Below are 20,026 nucleotides of genomic sequence, written 5' to 3' on the forward strand. Positions count from 1 at the left end.
TTCACTTATTTATTTTTGCTTCTGAAGAAGCATAATGGTCAATAATTAAAATACAGTTTAACCTGGCAATAAGGAAAATTCCACAGTCTGTAATATTAATTTCACTTCCATTTATTTATTTACTTATTTATTTATTTGACATTTGGTTACTGGGAAAGTCTGACTGGGTGGGGGACCCAGTTTTATTGGAGGCCTGGGGAGAAAAGCTCCGTGTACTACAATAGTAAAATACAATACAATGCAATAAGACAACAGGTGATAGAATAGCATACAATAAGCTATGTAAGGATGATACAAAGAAAAAAAATCAGGAGAGAAGTAGAATTAGCTATAAATGAGAATCCAGTGATACATAAGCATTTATATATAATGCAGTTTGAGTGAAAGTATTTTTGCCCTTGTTTTACATTTGCAAGGATTGTATATTATCAAATTTCAATTTTTATTTTCATTTTCGTATATACAGATATACATATTTGCAAGTAGGAAGACAAGGATTTGTTTAGAAATGAGTAGTAAGAATACAGATATGTTTTTGTAATGGATGATAGAGAAGGAGCAGATAAGAAAAGATGAATGTAGGGTTTATAGTTATTTGTGATTAACTTGTTTTTCTTGCAGGGACAGTTGCTTGACTCAGGTAGTTTTTCTTTTAACTTGAATTTAAATTTTCTTTGAGTCTGTGTGGACCTAATATCTAGTGGTAGTGTATTCCACAACTTTTTAATTGAGTAGGAATAAAGAGATTGTCCTGCAGTTTTATTTGGCTTACATAGAATTAATATCTGTTTATCTTCAGAAAGTATGGCTCAGTTGGGAGTATAGATTTGAAGTACACAATTTATGGAAGTGCATTTTTCTGGATTATAGATTATTTTATGGGCCATGGTTAGTTGCTAGTAGATGAGTTGTTGGGATAGATTCAGCCAGTTAAGGGAAGTACGGGCAGTACAGTGATGTTTTTGGAATGGCAGGCCTGTTGACAATTTAGCAATTTTATTATGACGGGATTCCAGTTTATTTGTTAATGTGATTTGGATGTTGGATAGTATGGGGGTACCATATAGTAAGGAAAGTAAGGGGTATGTGAATGCAACTGTTCTTTTAGTGGTTGGGTTCATGATTTTTTGTGCCTGTATAGCATTTATAGTTTTGATGTGTTTTCTTGATTATATGGATATGCAGGTCAAAAGTTTTTTTTTTGTCTATAGTGATGCCATGTAGTTTGGCATGTAGAACAAGTTATATTTCAGTGTTATTGAGAGAATATATTTTAAAATTAGTGATGTATGGTTTAGATATTAAGAGAAGTAATTTGGTTTGTTAGGGTTTAGTAAAAGATTTGCTTTATTGAGCCAGGTTTCAATGGAAGTAAAATAGGTCGTGTTATCATTTTTAGTTGAGTAATATCTTTGTGGCAGTAGATATGATGGTTGAATTGTCTGCGTATTGGATAGTGCTACTTTGGCAGAAGGCAGTATTGAGGTTGTTAATAGTAATGTCTTTCAGCTTTCCCTGGTTAGGGGTCACCACAGTCGAACTCCAGTCCACTAATGATTGGCAGTGGATTTTTACAGTGCCGAGTTGCCAGCCCGACGCCCAACCTTCAAAGAAGGCATACCCATTCATCTACCTGCATGTCTTTATACATTACTCAACCACAGAAAGGACATGCAGACTCCACACAGAAGTGCTCCAGCTGAGAATCAAACAGGAGAACCTCTTGCTGTGAGGTGATAACACTAACCGCTGCACCACTGTGGCCAGAGTAATATTGAGGTTGTTAATAAAGATTAAGATGTTAAATAGAAGGGGCCCAAGGATAGAGCCCTGGGGGACTCCTGTATTGTTAGGGAGGATATGGTGAATGAGAGGTTTGCCACTTTACAGACTATTGTTTTAGTGATAGGTAGCTTGAGAACCATTGTAGAGAAGAATTGCTATGTTTTATATTGGATAGCTCATGCAAAAGTTTTTGGTGTGACACCATATCAAATGTTTTTGACAGATCAAGGAATATTGCTAATGTTGGATGTCCTAGGTCCCTAGATCTATTGACCATATCTGTAAAGTATATTAGGGCAGTTGCTGTACTGTTTACTGGTTTGAAACCATACTGGGTGGGTGTAAGTAGCCTGTTAGAAATGAGGTAGTCAATGAGTTGCCTATGTAGACATTTTTCCAAGATTTTGGAGAGAGGGGACAGAATAGAGATAGGACAACAGTTGGACAATTCATTTGATTTTCCTCCATTATAGGGGTAACAATTGATTTCTTCCATAATAATGGTACATGTGATTTTAAGATAGATCTGTTTATAAGACTGCTAACTGGGTAGGCTATGGTATTGGCTGCTACTTTTAAATTTAAATATTCAGTCGGGAGGTTGTCAGTGGAGAGGGAGCTGGGTTTTATTTATTTATTTTTTTTTAGTAGATGCCATATATAGTTTATGGGTACTGGTTGCAATGTAAGTTTTGTGGCAGAGTTAGAGTAGTTATGGGAGTGGATTGATTAAAGTTGGCATACTGGGGTACTGGAGTAAGGCTGACAGTGTTTGTGGAGTTTGCATTGTAGGATTTGCTAGGATTATTAATCAAGTTTTCTATACTTTCTATAAAGTGTGTATTAAACATTTTGGTTATTTGTGATGAGGATTTGTCTGCAACTTATGCAGGATTTTGTTTTGTACCTGTAGTGAGCAATGTTGAGACAGTGGACCAGAACCTTTTAGGGCTGTTTTGCAGTCAGATAATTGCTGTGAAAAATATTGTTTCTTATCTGAAGTTATACATTTCTTTGCATGGTTTCATAGTTGCCTATAATTTTGCAAGGATAAATCATTTTAATTCTTACGTACTCTTTCTAGGCTTTCTCTCTTTTTTTGTAGAAGTTGTTTTGTGGTTTTTGTGAGCCAGGGTGCTTGGTTGATTTTGGTTCTCTTTGTGCATACAGGGAAAAGGCTAGTGAGGATATCTAAAAATAATTGGTTAAAGTAGTTAACAGCTTCATCTAGGGGTAGTGTCTTTAGCATTGTCCAGTTTAAAGATTTTAATATATTGAAAAAGAGAGTTTAACTGAATTTTGATATGTTGAGGGTTGTTTTGTATTGCTGAGTTCTTGGTTGATGGGTAATAGTCTGCTGGTAAGTTGTCACTTAATGTGTCTGGAAGCATGACTGAGATGGAGTTGTTTTTAGTTTCAGTGACTAGGATTCAGTCTAGAATGGAGTTTTGGTTACAATTTTATGGATTCTAGTCGGGGCTGTGATTAGTTCTGTGAAGCCTGATAAGTTAAGACTGCTAGGGGGAAAAGTTAGGCATTAAATTTTGCCATTTGATATTTACATAACCCATGATGATGGTTTCATTACATATGTTTTGGGACATCCAGAAAAGAATATTTGCAAGTGTAGACAGATTTTGACCAAGAGAAATGTATAACATTGTGATACAGAGCTGTTTGCTATTGTTTAATTTTAAGAAGGTAATGAGGATTTCAGCATCGTTGAATGTTGGGACGGCTTTGCTGTAAGGGTTGATAGTATATTGGATGGGCAAATTAGAGCTACAACACCTGCAATTTTATGGATTCTATCAGACCTTATAATGCTATATCAAAGAGGAAGTAGTTTCGTATCTTGGATATTTGGCTTTAACCAAGTTTCGGTAATAGTGAGTATGTCAGGATGGTATTGTGTTAGCTATGCATGGAGGTCTGTTATTTTATTACACATGATTTGTATGTTTAGTGTAGCTAAAAATAATGAGCTAGGGGTTGGTTTATTATTTTTGTGTATAGTGGAAAGAGGCCCTGGGTTTTGATGAATATTTCCACATTGAGATAGGCCTGAGGTTATGGAGAAGTAGTACATTGTAATTACTGGTAGTACTTTTGGTTTCATTTTTATTAGATGTTTATATTTACTATTGCTGGGGTGGAGTAAAATTTTGTACATGTAAGATGGTGGACATTTGGGTTTAGTAGACTGGATGATATATCAGAGTAGCTAATTGTGTCTTTCTGAAAGTTACTACTGGATATTGCTGAGCATGTAGTGGTTGTGATTTTTTGCTCATTTAGTGAGGTGGTTTGCATTAACATGAGAAGACTTACCCCCGGATTCTCTATGCTTTGCATGGCGTGCAAGATCAGTGCAGGAGCTCTAGAAGGCAATATGTCTGCCGTGCAATCCAGGAACAGCCTGCAGGGGCGTGCATGAGTGCTCCTGCACTAGTCCTGCACGGACTAAACCCCTGTATGCAAATTACCCCATTTGCAGGAGAAATCCATGCAAATGAGGTGAATTTGCGATCCAGGAAGCTTGCAACCGACCATGCAGGATTAGTGCAATCGGCAGAAATGTACTCTGTTAGTAACCAAGTACATTTCAGCAAAATCCAAAACGGAGCTCCAAATAAAGACTACATATCATTTAGGAAGCATGCCAATGGCCAAGTATAAGGCCATTGGCATTGCAAACAGCCAAAAAAGTAAAACAATCTACTTTTATTTTTTTTAGCTGATTTCAGCTGTTTAAGTGTAGGGTAGTGGCGCGCAAATGGGATAGGGGAGAAAATAACAAAATAAACCTAAATTAAACATTCTAACTAAAATCATTATTCTGCCATGCAAGTCAATGGCAGGCAGAAGACAACATGGCCAGTGAGTAGTGGTTGCTAAGGGGGAAGGCTCAGTGTGAGACATGTAACTATGCATTAGCAGGTAATCCTATGCAAATGAGGGGAATGATAGGGAATCCCAGTTTTCCCCAGCATGCTAGTCAAGTACCAACAGTGTAAGAGCAGGAATAGCTTGGTGCAAGCCTAGGAGTTAGGTGACATCATGGGGGGGGGTGTCAGGCATACTGTCAGTGGATTGGAGCCCTGTGGCTTGGGTTTGCTTTGGGTTTTTTAGCACAGCTAAGCTAGGAGGTGTGTCTGAATCTGCCTAGCACTCTTTACATTGCCTAAGCAGGTGGGCGTGCTGTGCACTGGGTTTTAAAGGAAGAAAAAAAAATTAAACCAGGAAACAGCAGCACTGTGCACATTTGAGCACTCTGTTTGCATGGTGCGCCCCTGGGGTTAAACAGGAGGGCAATGGGAAGGGATAACAGCAGAAGGACGGTAATCAATGAGAACTAGCATAGCTGGCAGGTGAAATGTATCAGAATCAGCCAATTACACAGGCAGCAGACCAGCCCAGCCCAGAACACTACTATAAATTGTGCAAACACCTTCCACTCTGTTTTTTCCCCACACTCTACACCTCTTCTGTAAACAAGCGGGGAACTTTTAACACACACAACAGCAAAATGATAGGGGCTGTAATAGCTATCATACAACTACTTGTGGAAGAGGTTGAGGGTGGTGAGGATGTGAATGCTGTCAACCAACCCACAGTGAGGAGATGGAGAAGAGTGTACAGACCCAGAGTATCCTACCAGGGGCTACATGAGCTGGAGATAGTTTAGTGCTATAGGGTGGACAGGGACCTCCTACAGCAAATTGTTGAGCTGTGTTTTGGCCATGCCTCACACACAGAACTAACAGAGGGGAACCCATCCGAGTGGATACCAAGGTATGTGCAGGCCTAAGAATACTAGCTACAGGTACCTTCCAAAGGCCAACTGGGGATATGATGGGGATCTCACAGGCATCAGCATCCAGGGTACTCCACCAGTTCCTGGATGCCATGCAAGCACATGTCAGTGAGCACGTATATTTCCCCAACACCCATGAGGCGTTGGCCATCAATATGCAACTGTTCCACCAAATAGCAGAATACCCTGAGGTAGTGGGTGCTATAGACTGCACGCACATATGCATCAAAGCATCAACCGGTGAGTAGGGTAGGGTCTACATCAACTGCTAGAGCTTCCCCTCCATCAACTGCCAGATCATGTGCAATGCTCAGGGCATAATAATGAATGTGTGTGCTGGCTGCCCTGGAAGCTATCACAATTCCCACATCTGGCATCTGATGCAGCTGTACCAGAGATTTACCAATGGGGACATCACTGATGGTCACCTAGTGGGGGATGCTGGATACGCACTGGAGCCGTGGCTGATGACACCCATCAGAAATGCACACACACCCAAACAAGAACTCCATAAGAGGCACATGGATAGACCCAAATTATAATAGAGTGTGTGCTTGGGATGCTCAAGTCACAGTTCTGGTGCCTGGACACATCCGGTGGAGCCTTGCAGTACTCACCAGCTACATGTACCCAAATTGTCCTCGTATGTGCCATGCTACAGAATATGATCTTGCAGAAACAGCTGCAGCAGGAACAGCATGGGGCAGGGCCACACAGCCCCCCACCATTGCCAAGGCCTGCACAGGCACAGAGTGACTCAGAGGAGGAACAACATGATCCTGCCCCAGTAGGCAGAAGGAGGCATGCCCGTAAGCCCTCGCCTTGACAAAGAGGCAATGCATAGTACATACACTGACACAGGAGGTACCCAGGGAATAACACCTCTCTCTGACTCTCACATACAGTAAAAGGGATGCCAAACATTACACTACCTGTGCTCAACCATGTGTAGGGAGTGCACAATGTGCATCCGACATAGGCAGCCCTGCAGTACCACCCTCAATACTGGGACACCCACAAGGTAAGTGACTCACACATGCCAGTCAGGGGGGGTTCACATATCCAACATCAGTCACAGCCAGCAGGACAGGTGTAAATAAACACAAACAAAGGCTGTGCTATGGTCTCTGAATGATGCCTATGGGTACCCCCCCCCCCAGGCCTACACAGACAGACTACAGCAGGTCAGGCAGTGGGGCGTTAGTTCTGAAGGGTAGGAAGTCAGAAACTAATATGTAGGTAAATCAAAGCTATGATCTGTAGTACACTGGTATACCTCTAGTCAGCATGATAGGTAAGAATACAGAATGAAATGGAGTACCTGACATACCAGTACAGTCATAGCAAATGTGTACAAGTGTCAGGTGTGCCCACCCCATCCTACGTAGTAATGTAATTACAGTTAGGTGTGCCCCCCCCAATCCTGTGTGGAAATGTCGACATAGTCAGGTGTGACCCCCTATCCTATGTAGAAATGTAGTAACAGTCAGGTGTGCCCTCCCCATCCTGTGTAGAAATTTAGAAATAGTCAGGTGTGCCCCCCACCTATTTAGAAATGTAGTAACAGTCAATGCCACATGATCAACTGATACCCTGCAGAAACAGTATGCTACCTGTAGATGTGCAACACAAAGGTCAGCACTGCAGTACAAACTACCTGGACTCAATCCACACATTCAATACAGACGGGCATATCGGGCATGCTCACACACTTAGAGGAATGAAGGCAATGTCAGTCAACAACATACTGAAAGGTCATACTGGGCATGCTCACACGCAAACACATGAAGGGCATGTCTGCAAACACCAGTGGACCAGACATATCTGACAGTCGCAGATGTTAGTGCTGACACTCCCCAGTATGCACCACACATGCTTTGCACACACAGTGGATAGGAATACAGGCATATATCTAAGGACAACACACTATAATAAGCCAAAGGTAGAAGTACATAGGTTCATAGGTTCATAGGTTCATACTAGGCTATCTGCCCTGGGGCAATTATAAGCCTAGCCCGATTTTGTTTGGCTTACACCACCCCTTGATTTGAGTATACTGTGCCCTTCTTAAGGTTTAGTTTGCTGTGCCTCTGTCTAATAGTGACACGGAAGTAATCCCCGGGACAAACCTACGATCCCCCATCCACTCATCAAGATTCTTCTTGAAGAGATTCAGTGAGGTGCTCTGCCTAACATGGATTGGAATTCTATTCCAGAGCGAAGGGAGCCTCTGGGTTATGAATCTGTCCCTCCAGCAAGTTCTATTTATTTCAGTGCTGAAGTTCATAGATGTGTGGAAGATGGTGACTTTGACAAGGATCCATTCAGGCCTGTCCCACCCAGCACACAGCCAAAGGGCCACAACCACATGAGGTTCAGATGTCACTCACTGTAGATACTAACCACCGGTATCCATCAGCAGTACAGACTGTGTGGTGCACGTGTTAGCAGTGCAACATGACTGTACAAGGAAGTAGTTATCTAGCAGCTGTATACACGTACCTGTGAAATATGACCCTGTGTGTGGCAGCATGTGATGTGTCAACCCCTAGATGAATGGGTTATGGCCATGCACACACACTGCCATCCCCATAGCCCTACTATAAGCCTCCTGAGGTCATCTACTGTGAAATACACCTTTGAGAGAGTTGTAGCTCAGTAATCTCTGTAACATGTCCTATAACTGCGTACTGCCATAGTGTGATAAAATAGTTAAGTAGGAGTTCTAATCACAGACTTGGCAAGTGTGTGTGTCTGTCTGACACTGTCTGTGCAGAGAACAATGCTTTTTAGGGTAGTCACACTCCCTACAATTCAAATGCTCTACTTTGGCAAGGCTGCTGATGTCATCCACCTAGAAATATACCTCTCGGAAGATTGTAGCCCAGTAATCTCTGTAGTGTTTCCTATAACTGCATACTGCTGTAGTGTGATAACCTCTTTAGGTAGAAATTCTAATCCTAGACTTGGGCTATAACAGCATCATGCTGTAGTGTGTCTGTCTGTCTATAGAGTAATGCTTTTTAGGATAGTCACACTCCCTACAATTCAAATGCTGTACTTTGGCAAGGCTGCTGATGTCATCCACCTAGAAATACACCTCTGGGAAGGTTGTAGCCCAGTAATCTCTATAGCACATCCTATAACTGCACACTGCTGTAGTGTGATAAATTAGTTGCATAGGAGTTTTAATCCCAGACTTGGCAAGTGTGTGTGTGTGTGTGTGTGTGTGTGTGTGTGTGTGTGTGGGGGGGGCTGTCTGTGTAGAGAGCAATGCTTTTTAGGGTAGTCACACTCCCTACAATTCAAATGCTGTACTTTGGAAAGGATGCTGATGTCATACACCTAGAAATACACCTCTGGGAAAACTGTAGCCCAGTAATCTCCATAGCATGTCCTATAACTGCGTACTACTGTAGTCTGATAAATTAGTTAAGTAGGAGTTCTAATCCCAAACTTGGCAAGTGTGTGTATGTCTGTCTGTCTGCGTACAGACCAATGCTTTTGGGGTAGTCACATTCATTACAATTCAAATGCCCTACTTTGGCAATCCTGCTGATGTCATTCACTGTGAAATACACCTTTAGAGAAGGGGTATTCCAGTAATCTCCATGGTGCATCCTATTACAGCATCATGCTGTAGTGTGATATAGACCTCTGGTGGGGGTTCTATCCCACAGATGACAGTTGTGGATGTTTTGTGTGTGTGTCTATGTTTGTGTAGGCAGCAATGCATTTTTAGGCTAGTCACACTCACTACAATTCATACACCATACTTTGTCAATCCTGGTGATGTCATTCACTGTGAAATACACCTTTGGAAAAGGGGCGCGCCAATAATCTCCGTTATGCATCCTATAACAACATCATGCTGTAGTCTGATATAGAACTTTGGTAGGGATTTTATTCCCACACACGTCAATTGTGAATGTTTTGTGTGTGTGTCTATGTTTGTGTAGGGAGCGATGCATTTTTAGGCTAGTCACACTCCCTACAATACAAATGCCCTACTTTGGCAATCCTGCTGATGTCATTCACTGTGAAATACACCTTTGGGGAAGGAGAGCTCCAGTAATCGCCGTGGTGCATCCTATAATGGTGTAGTGTTATAGTGTAATATACTAGTTAAGTAGGAGTTCTAACCCCAGACACAACGTGTGTGTGTGTATGTTTGTCATTTGTATCCTGTGTGATGGTGGTTGTGAGTGTGTAACAGCTGAACTCAATGTGAAGCGGGTTTTGCTAACTTTTTATATGGTGGGCCAAGTATATATCACAATGTCCACCATACAGGGATAACAGATGTGAAATAGCCAAGAGGCTGGTGTGCAAATCCATACCCCTAAATGTGACATCAATGCCAGCTGAACAACGTTAGCAACCCTTGTATTACCCTGGGTACACTCTCAACCCATGTCTCATACACAAACTTGCCTAGGCAACAGCCACTATGTTGGTAGTACCCTGCATATTGCCCACTGATAGTAACCATGGTGTGATTGCAGAGGGCTACAGAGGGCATGGCACCCTGTCCATCAGTCCAATAGGCACGTACATGCTGACAGTGCACCTCCCCATGTTCCCCACTGGACACCTGCAACACCTGTGGTGTCATCAAATGTGACCCACAAAGGACATAACATGCCTGAAACACAAGCCCTGTATGGACAGATGCCACTGACATCAGGGAATACTGATATCATGCTATCAATGTAGGTGCAGGACCAGCCTGCTGTCCATGAACAGTTCCCATCACATGAGGCTAGGTCTGGCACATCTGATGATAACGATTTGTGTACACATCATGGGCCAGACAACCCAGGTACAGTTCCACGTGTCACTGTACATGCATGTGGGAGGTGTGCACATCCCAGACACTGTCCATGTCATGGACGAAAGAACATATACATGGCAAGCAATGTACAGTGTTGGCCACACGCAATAGTCATCCAGGTGACTGGATGATGAACACAATACCCACCTGTATGGGCATCTCCAGACACTACACCCCTGAGCCACAATGCAGACCATTGTCATGTAGTTTGATGCCAAGTTATAACTATCACCTAGCCTTGTATTGCCATCTGGCACCATCAATCACATTACACCTGTGAAGCAGTGCACACATGCATGTCAGTACTGGCATCCATGTCTATGTGTGTGTGGTGTATGATGCATATGACCACATTCAAACTTACTACAACCCCCATTGGCATACTGAAGCATGCTGTCTGATGTCAGACACCTCCACATACCCTTCGCACATATAACCTCCATATGACCCCTGTGGTGCATGTGATACCTGCACATTACTGTGTTGTGGCAATCCCACTAGTGCTGAGTTGTATTCCTGGCCCTGCCAAGTGTGGCAATGTGTGTGCATCCCTGTGAGAGTGTGGGTGTGTTGATGCTGACACCTGTTCATTCAGGCAGGCACGTGTACAACACCTACCATATAGCAAACATATCCCTGTTGCAGATGTCACTCACCATCACATATATGTTCTGAGGGGTCCCCAGTAGGTAACCCATGTAGTGCATCCAATAACTTCATGGACATGTGATAGCACTACATAGTCATTGGGGGTTTGATTCCCTGTACTGGTAAGTGTGTGATACAAACATGCATGGGTTTTACTCTCCCAACCCTCCCTAGCTTTTCTGTGCCTGTGTGTCTCTCTCTCTTACTCCCTCTCTGGTGGATGTGGAGACTTATACCTGCTTTGCTTGGGCAGCAGCATATGTATTTTAAGTGATGCTCAGGATCAGCTGATGGTCTCTCTACAAATTGCAGCCCTCCTCTAGCTGATTGCATGTGGAACAGCTGTGGTAACATTCCCATAGCAAAGTGCATGGAAGCACACACCAATATCTAGGAACATCATGTTGGTGTTGGGCCGTTCATTCGCTGTGAGCAAGAGTTCGACCTGTTGTCTGGCAAACAGCATCTTAGATGGATTGTGGTTCACCTCTAACAACATACACTATGGAAACAGGCCAACACACAGGAGGGGGATGTGCCTGACCTGACTACAGACTGTAAGTGCTGCTATACTGCATTTGGAGTAATGGTTTAACAGGGTGTGTGTGGATATGGCTGTCCTACATGTTTACATACCTGCCATATCAGTGCTATGTTTATGAGGGCACACCCATCTGTAAGGCCATCTGCAGACTGGCCAGTGTGTGGTGCCTTTTGTTTAAGGTGTTACCCACAGAGCACCTATCTGTGAAGTGCAGAAGGTAGTGTGAGGATTGCAGTCTGTAGATTGTGACAGATGTGAGAGTTACTGACTTCATATCCCTCATAGGGCATATGGTTCAACAAACCCTGTTACAACAGTAAATGTATGAGGTTATCACAACAACATGTCAATATTGGCCCTGTGTATGTGCCTCCAGCCACAACCCTGACAACCTTTGTACATATGTCATGCAGTAAGGGGTGCATATGTACTGTACACCGTAATTACTGACAGCATATCTGATAACAAGCCAGTGTGATATCAGACTGTTACACATGTAATGTATAGTAGGGGTTATATTTGATGACATAACCTGGACATTCTGTGGTTGTGTGTACAGTACTGAGGTCTGTGTACTTATGGAGATTGTCGACAGCATGTGTATTGTTAATATGTATCTTGGCCTGTGTATAGATGTGGTAGATGTCATTGTTTTTGGTTCTGTTCTATCTGATGTTACATGCTGCTCCACTGTATGTTACCGTATTGGCTTACATGTTTGTAGGGCCATACATGCACATGTCCCATACCATAGACCGGTAGGGTACCACACTGTGTAGTGGCCCAGTATATGAGCATGAGTGTGTGGGTGGCACAAATGAGGTTGGTGTTGAACAGATAGCCCATAAACTGTAATAATATTTTTCCCTATTACGCAGTCGCAGAAGCAGGTTGTTGAATGCATCTTTGTTGCACAGTAAAGAGCAAAATGGCAAAATAGTGAAGTGGCGTTTCAGCAAATTCTTTCCCTGGGGTAGTATTAGTTTGGCTGCTTATGCTACTTTGCCTTTTTGGCACTGTAGTGCGATCTCAGACTTGGTGTATTTAATAGGGGGGTGTGGGGGCACAGCCCCCAAAGTTAAGTAATGTTTTACTGTTTGTTTTTGTTTTTTTGTTTTTTTCGGAACAGTGATTGTTTTCCATTGGAAAATAATCGCTGTTCTGAAGTTTTGACGTTGTAAGCTTTCACTTACATGGGGTCGATTATCTGTTGTACGCTCTTCTGAGCATGCGATATGATAATATAGACCCTAATAATATGCTAGCATGCCATATGTAGCTGTGGCTGTGTTCACATTGGTTGTGGTGATGCACTTACACACAGGTGCATGTTACTCTGTCCTGTGGCACGCCTGTAGAGCCTGCTATGTATGTGCAGGTACATGTGAATTCCCCCATAGGAAATGTAGGCCAGTGTTGAGCTGGTCTGTCTGTAGCCTGCACAGTGCTTTGTTACATGATTAGCAGTTTAGTGTACTTACCCAGTGAGATGTAATGTCCAGTTACTTGTCAGATGTACTGCTGCCGGGCCACCATAACAGTCATGCATGTCAGACAGAGCAGTGGGATGCTGTACAAATGTATGTCAATATCTAGTGGGTGGTATGTGGCCATGGCACCACCTTATCAGTGGTTATTATGTGGCAGGACAGATAGGGATGTGTGAATGCATAACCTATGGGGGCAAATGTATACCAGTAGTTATGTGTTATACCCATCTACATGGCTGTTAACATCCACATTGTCAGGACTGGTCCACATGTCTTGCACTAAGGGGTTATGCGTATACCTCTAGAATGTCCAGAGTGTGTCAGACTGTCCACATATATTGGGCATTATTTCTGCTGTAGTCCACAGGAGCATTATGTGCTAGCAGTGGTACTGTACTATGATGTCCTTAGGATGTCTGTAAGTAGCCAATGGCGCACATGTTAAAAGAAGATGTGACCTCCCACCCATACCATGTTTATGAAGACAATCCTTAGTAAAGTAGCAATACTCTACAAGTATACCTGCTATACATACCGGACATCCCCTTGCATTACGAAGGTGGGTCTACAAGGGTTGAGGTAGGGCTAAACTCCATGTTGAAGACATTTGGTGATGGTATATGTACATATAACTATCCAGATATCTATACAGACATACAGATATACATACTGACATACATGTGGATATGTATATGTACATAGATAAATAAACACCCAGATATATACATATACAGAGCAATATATATCTATACATATACAGATAGAGATGCATATGCACATATACGTATGGATATCTACATATATTTGGACACTAGCAGGTATATCAGAAATGAGATGCATGCACATATCTTATTGATATCTACATATATACAAACATAACTAGCCATATCTGTACACACAGGATGTGCATACATATACAGCTATATATACATATATCTAATATATATATATATATATATATATATATATATATATATATATATATATATATATATAAATAGATATATATACACACACATATGTATAAGGGAGTGCTACAGAATCCTGAAAGCCCAAAGTCCTGCAGACCATCAGGGGTGAGCTGCCTTAAGGTATATGGATGTACATTACCAAACAATCCACCTTGGTTAAATGCCAGCCTACTGCCACCAGCCATACAGACTGTTCTGTTTGTCAGTGTGCTTGTGATAGTGTCAGTTGTGCCTTGTTATGCAACAGTTACATCCCATTGTGTCAACTGAGGTCTTTACCCCCTAGGGATTTCTACAGAGTGTAGACAGAGGCTGCTGAACTATGCACCTGTATTACATACCGTTGATTGTTTGGTATCTTGTGGGCCAGTCTGTCTTTAATATTGTACTACTTGATGGCCTTGGCCTGGACAGCAACATTTGTTAACTTTTCCAGACTTCTGTATTTGTATAACTGTTTCACAGTTGCATTACTCAGTTTATATGGATGTCCGTGTCTAAAAAGCGATATGACATGGCATATACAACTGTAATAGTACACAAATAAAGCTTTCCCATTTATGCACACCTGTGTGTGGTGTTATATCCTTTTATATCTGTGTGGGTGTATGTTGCAGGCAATGAATGTCATTTCTATGGGTGGCTCATCCAGTCTCCAGTTGGTAAGTGGTAACTGTAGGAATAGTGGCTGTTCCATATTCTGTGCACGTACTACATATGTAACTTACTGTACATATCTCTGCATGTGTATGTGCAGTTACATATATATATATATATATATATATATATATATATATATATATGTGTGTGTGTGTGTGCGTGTGTGTGTGTGTATATCTGTATCTGCATATATGTGTCTGTGTATATGTGTCCTAGGGATGCCCATGTCGTGTCAAGTCCTGGTTATGGGTTTCGCAACACTTGGCAGTGTATTGCAGGGCGGACATGTTTGGCTGTGGAGGGGGCATACCTATTTGTGCAAGTCATATATTGTTTTGGGCCTCTCAACCCTATTAACATTGCATGTGGACATATATGTATTAGATATTTCCCTATTGTTATCTAGAGATGTATGTCCCTATATACCTCTATATATATATATATATATATAAACTATATATATAACCAGTTGTATATATTTAGACATATAGATGTAGACATATCTATAGATGTAGGCATGTGCATGTATATATGTTCACATATATTTATATATATGTGTATATATATATATATATATATATATATATATATATATATATATATATATATATGTACATATATATATATATATATATATATATATATATATATATATATATATATATATATATATATATATATGTACATATATATATATATATATATATATGTATATATATATATATATATATATATATATATATATTTACATATATAGATATGTTGTATCTGTTTAGATATTAATATATTTAGACACATACATACATTTAAATGTTGGAGTACATTCTCTGCACTGTTGACTGACTGGGCTCGATGATATGTTTTTGAAAACATCAGGGTATGTGTATCTGGCATGGCTTAGTGGTAGATCACTTTGGCCATGGTGTGCAGGGTCCTGGGTTCAATCCTTGCAGAGGCTGTTTGTTTTTTTGCTGGGAAGAATGCAGGCCATTGGATACAGAGTGATTAAGGCACTTTAAAGCAGTTGTAAGCAGGTTTGCGCTGGTTTGCATGGAGGTAAGCACTGCTAACTGCTGGTTAGAGTTTCTTATACTCAGCTTCTGAATTGCTTAACCTGTGTAGGCATTGCTTACCTCTCTGCAAACAGGCTTAACCCACTTACCCCCACGCTAATTTCTTTAAAAAAAAGAAAAATGTGTTGATAGTAAAGTGGTGAAAAAGGGGCACAAAAAGGGAAAACAGTAGGGAATATAGCTAGGGATGTACAGGAGGGTGTAGGGAAGGTCCATAGCTGCCCATTTCTTCTACAGCAACATCTATGCATATACACTGAAGTTGGAGGTAGATTTGGGCACTCAAACCCCTGGGAGGGGGTGAGGACAACAATAATACTTTGTGATGCCAATTAGACCAGATTACATGTGTCCAGTGGACATGTGTGCGAAATGGACAGCTATGTATGCGGCGAGATTTTTTCTGGGAACAGATTGCCCCTTTTTTTCCTCAGATGAGAGGGGGATGTTGGGGAGGGGTAGTAGGTATATTTTGGGTGGTAGGTTGGGTAGATTAACAGACAAGACAAACAAGATGCGTACAGGGGTGGCATATGAAGCTTGTGGGGGGTAAACACCTTGATGGGGAGGGGTGTTGGAAAATCAGAAGCCCACAAGCCCCCTAGTGAAACAGTGGGACTGAGGCCCCACCCATGGCAGTCACCACTGCACCTTCACAGCCCTGAAGGTGGCTGTGCTGGGGGCTGAGGTGCAGAGCCAAGCTGACTCCCTAATTGCAACATGCAGCCCTTGAACTGTTGTAGAAGATCACCAAACTGCTGGTTGGTCTCTCTATGCACCACGATCCCGACCTGGGGAAGGGTGACAGCTGCCTGTCCGCGCCCACTCCCGGGGGGGGCAAGCCCCATCCCCTGAGGTGGTTCCACCCGAAGGTGGTGCAGGGCCAATGGACAGGGAGTTCCCGGGTTAGGCCACAGACATGCTGGTGCCCAGTGCCACGGCCAGCTGAAGTGGGACAGTTGGGTCCACTGGGATCAGCCTTCTCAAGCGTGCTATAGTGTCTAGATTTCATCATCATATATGGGTTAGTAATACTCAACACATTCTAGAGTTAGGTATAACAGCATGCATATACATTCCCATTAACCCAGACACCAGATACGGAACAGATTCATAGCAAACAGAACACATGCATATATGGGACCAGAGTGGTAATAAGAACAGCATGCAGGTACATTGATGCCACCATGCCACTGATGTTGGAATAATTCAATATAGCACATGCATGGAAACCATTAAAGTATTCATCAAACAATTGGACATTATCAGAGTCATTACATACCAGTTGGGGTGGGTATGTTGATTATTGTTGGAGATATGGTGGGGGGGAGAAATATGGCAATTAACAACTAGTATATTCCTGTAGTCCACTTTACTTTCCTAGTCACTGCTGTTATCTGTACCTTACAAGTCTTACTACATTACCATATAGCCTTAGTTTGGTTAGTGATATGGCTGTCATCATCGTTACACATTAACCAGTTTTACCTGCAGTATATACCTTTTACCTGGTATACCTGTGGAGGGAATGTTTGTTAACACTAGCTAACTGTTTCTACACATACTCCCAGATTCCAGGTTGATGTTTTGCACATAGCTATCCAACTCTTTCTGCACAGATACTGGCCATGTGTTGGTCACATGCTGGTGTGCCGGGACATATTTAGAATATTGCCCTCTTCCACCTTTAGTGACCTGATGCACACATATACATGCTTCCCAGCACAGTTATATTATGTAGCACAGTGTGGGTGACAGTGACCAGTGATACTTTATTATTCAGAGAAACTGCAACACTCACAATTCCCTACAATAACAGAGTGAACAGTATCAGTACAGGTTATAATGGTCTGCATTTCTCAGCACAGTGTTCATATCCAACGTACCTGTCGGAGCAATGTTTGTTAGCACTACCTGACTGTTGCCACACAAAGTTCCAGATTATACATTAGTATTATGCACATACATCTCACTCTGTTACTGTACACACTCTAGTCACAGCTTGACAACATGGGAGTGTAGATAGGACATACCTGAAATATTACTCTCCTAACAGTTTTAGGGGTTGCTACAGTGACAGGTGTGTTCTCATAGATGTTCGACAATCACTTGTATTCTCTGTTTGCTGGCTAAACATCTGGGATCATCCCACAGACTTACCAGGGGGACAGGGGGACAGGCAGCATATATGGGCCCATATACTGGACATTCTGGCCTCATCTGTACAATTGTGGGGTATGATCCTGTATGCAGCCTTATTCCACTCCCAGGATTCAGACCATGGCTGTATCTGCTACAATCTAAACACTGTCCATCACAGTTGTGTCTGCTATATAGATATTGCTGTATATCTCATATCTGCTTTCTGTCTTATTAATCCCCTGTGCTTTTGCATTCTGACCTTGTATTACAAGACTCTTACACAGATTTCCTAGACAGTTATATGTTGTAGGACAGTGTGGGTGACAGTGATGTGTAATACCTCATTATTCAGAACAACTGCATATCATTCTTGTATTTCTGGGCACAATGGTGGTATCTGACAAACCTGTGGGAGGAATGTTTATTAGCACTACCTGAATGTTCCTACATACAGTACCAGATTCCACATTACTATTATGCACATACATCTCACTCTGTTACTGTACACACTCTGACCACAGCTTGACAAGTTGGGGTGTAAATGGGACATACGTGGCTTCTTAGTCACATAAGGTATTGGGGAGTTGCTCGTGTGCCAGATTTGTTCTCATAGATGTGTGTCAATCAGTTGTATTTCCTGTTTGCTGCCTATATATCTGGGAACATCCCACTGATTTCCCAGGGGGACAGGTTGGTAGGCAACAGATATGGGCCACTTTAATAGACATTCTGGACATATCTGTGCAGTTGTGGGGAATGATTCTGTATGCAGACTACTACCATTGGCAGGATTCAAACCGTGGCTGTGTGTGCTAAATAAACAACAGTTCACAGCCCAGCTGCATGTGCTATTTGGTTTTTGTTGTCTGCATTTTCCCTGTTTACTGTCTTTGTGTCTCTCAGTTGTACTAAATGGTCTCTGGTGATTACACCTGTCATATACAGGCATTCCTACACATTCAATTTATGGTGCATGGTGTGGGTAACAGTGCTTAATACTACAGTACTATTACATGATTGCAATTCTACATTACCATATAATACCAGAATATACACATGCAGTCCAGCAGTTAGACCTGTTTTGGCAGGCTATTACACTTTTATTGATATACAAACAATAGGAGACTCTTCCTGCCATATTTTCTAGTGTATGCAGTACTTGCCTTGAAAAATACAGGTCTTATACAGGCAATGAATTTACTACTACTTTTAGTTTTATTTCCTATGACAGTAATTGCATGAGTATTACTGACCTGCCTCATGTTGCAACCTTGCCAGGTGACTGATGTGGGCCTCCTGGTTCGTGGCCCACTCTATTTCAGCTGTGGGGGACATAAGAGGAATATTTAGCCATACCTATCCATGATATACCTGAGCTGGCAATTATTACACACATACTGGGGTGATACTTACACACAACTGGAACATCCCCTGCTGCTCTAGTGTCTTGGAGCCACTCCTCCAAGAGATCCCCCTTATGCAGCCTCAGGTCAGCATAGTGGTGCCGGACCTGCTCACCAGTTCGGCGTATGCCAGTGGCACTGGTGAGGTCACGGGCGAGACGGTCCCAGGCCTCCGCCTTATATTGGGAGTCCTGGTACTGGCCCTGCAGCAGTCTCTGGGCATGATCTTTAACTAGGAGTCATGCCATGACCTTGGACTCCTGGATGCACCAGCACTGTGCCCAAAAGCACACAACTTCTCCCCTTACTGCCATAGTGCCTGCAAGGGGAAGCTACAACCAGTTATGAGATGTATTCCCACCTCGTGGGTTTAAGTATGGCCAATTCCCTGCACTTTTCTGTGATGGGCCAGTTTTGAAAAGACTAAGCTATGGGCAAACCTGCTTACCTAAGGTTGGCATTGTTTAAAGGGGTATACCACTGGGCACAATGAGTTAGCGGATCTACACATTGCTTACACCTCCTAAGCTGGCCTGTGCAATGCTTAGCATTACTTACATTAGACTTTGCATTATATTTCCTTTTAGGCATTGATTTCTTATTCATTGCATCTTATATATCTGTGTGGTATCCACGATTAATGTGTTTGTACACCCTAT

This window comes from Protopterus annectens, chromosome 9.part0 (assembly GCF_019279795.1).
Source record: "Protopterus annectens isolate FY-2018-M chromosome 9.part0, PAN1.0, whole genome shotgun sequence".
NCBI classification, from domain to species: Eukaryota; Metazoa; Chordata; order Ceratodontiformes; family Protopteridae; genus Protopterus; species Protopterus annectens.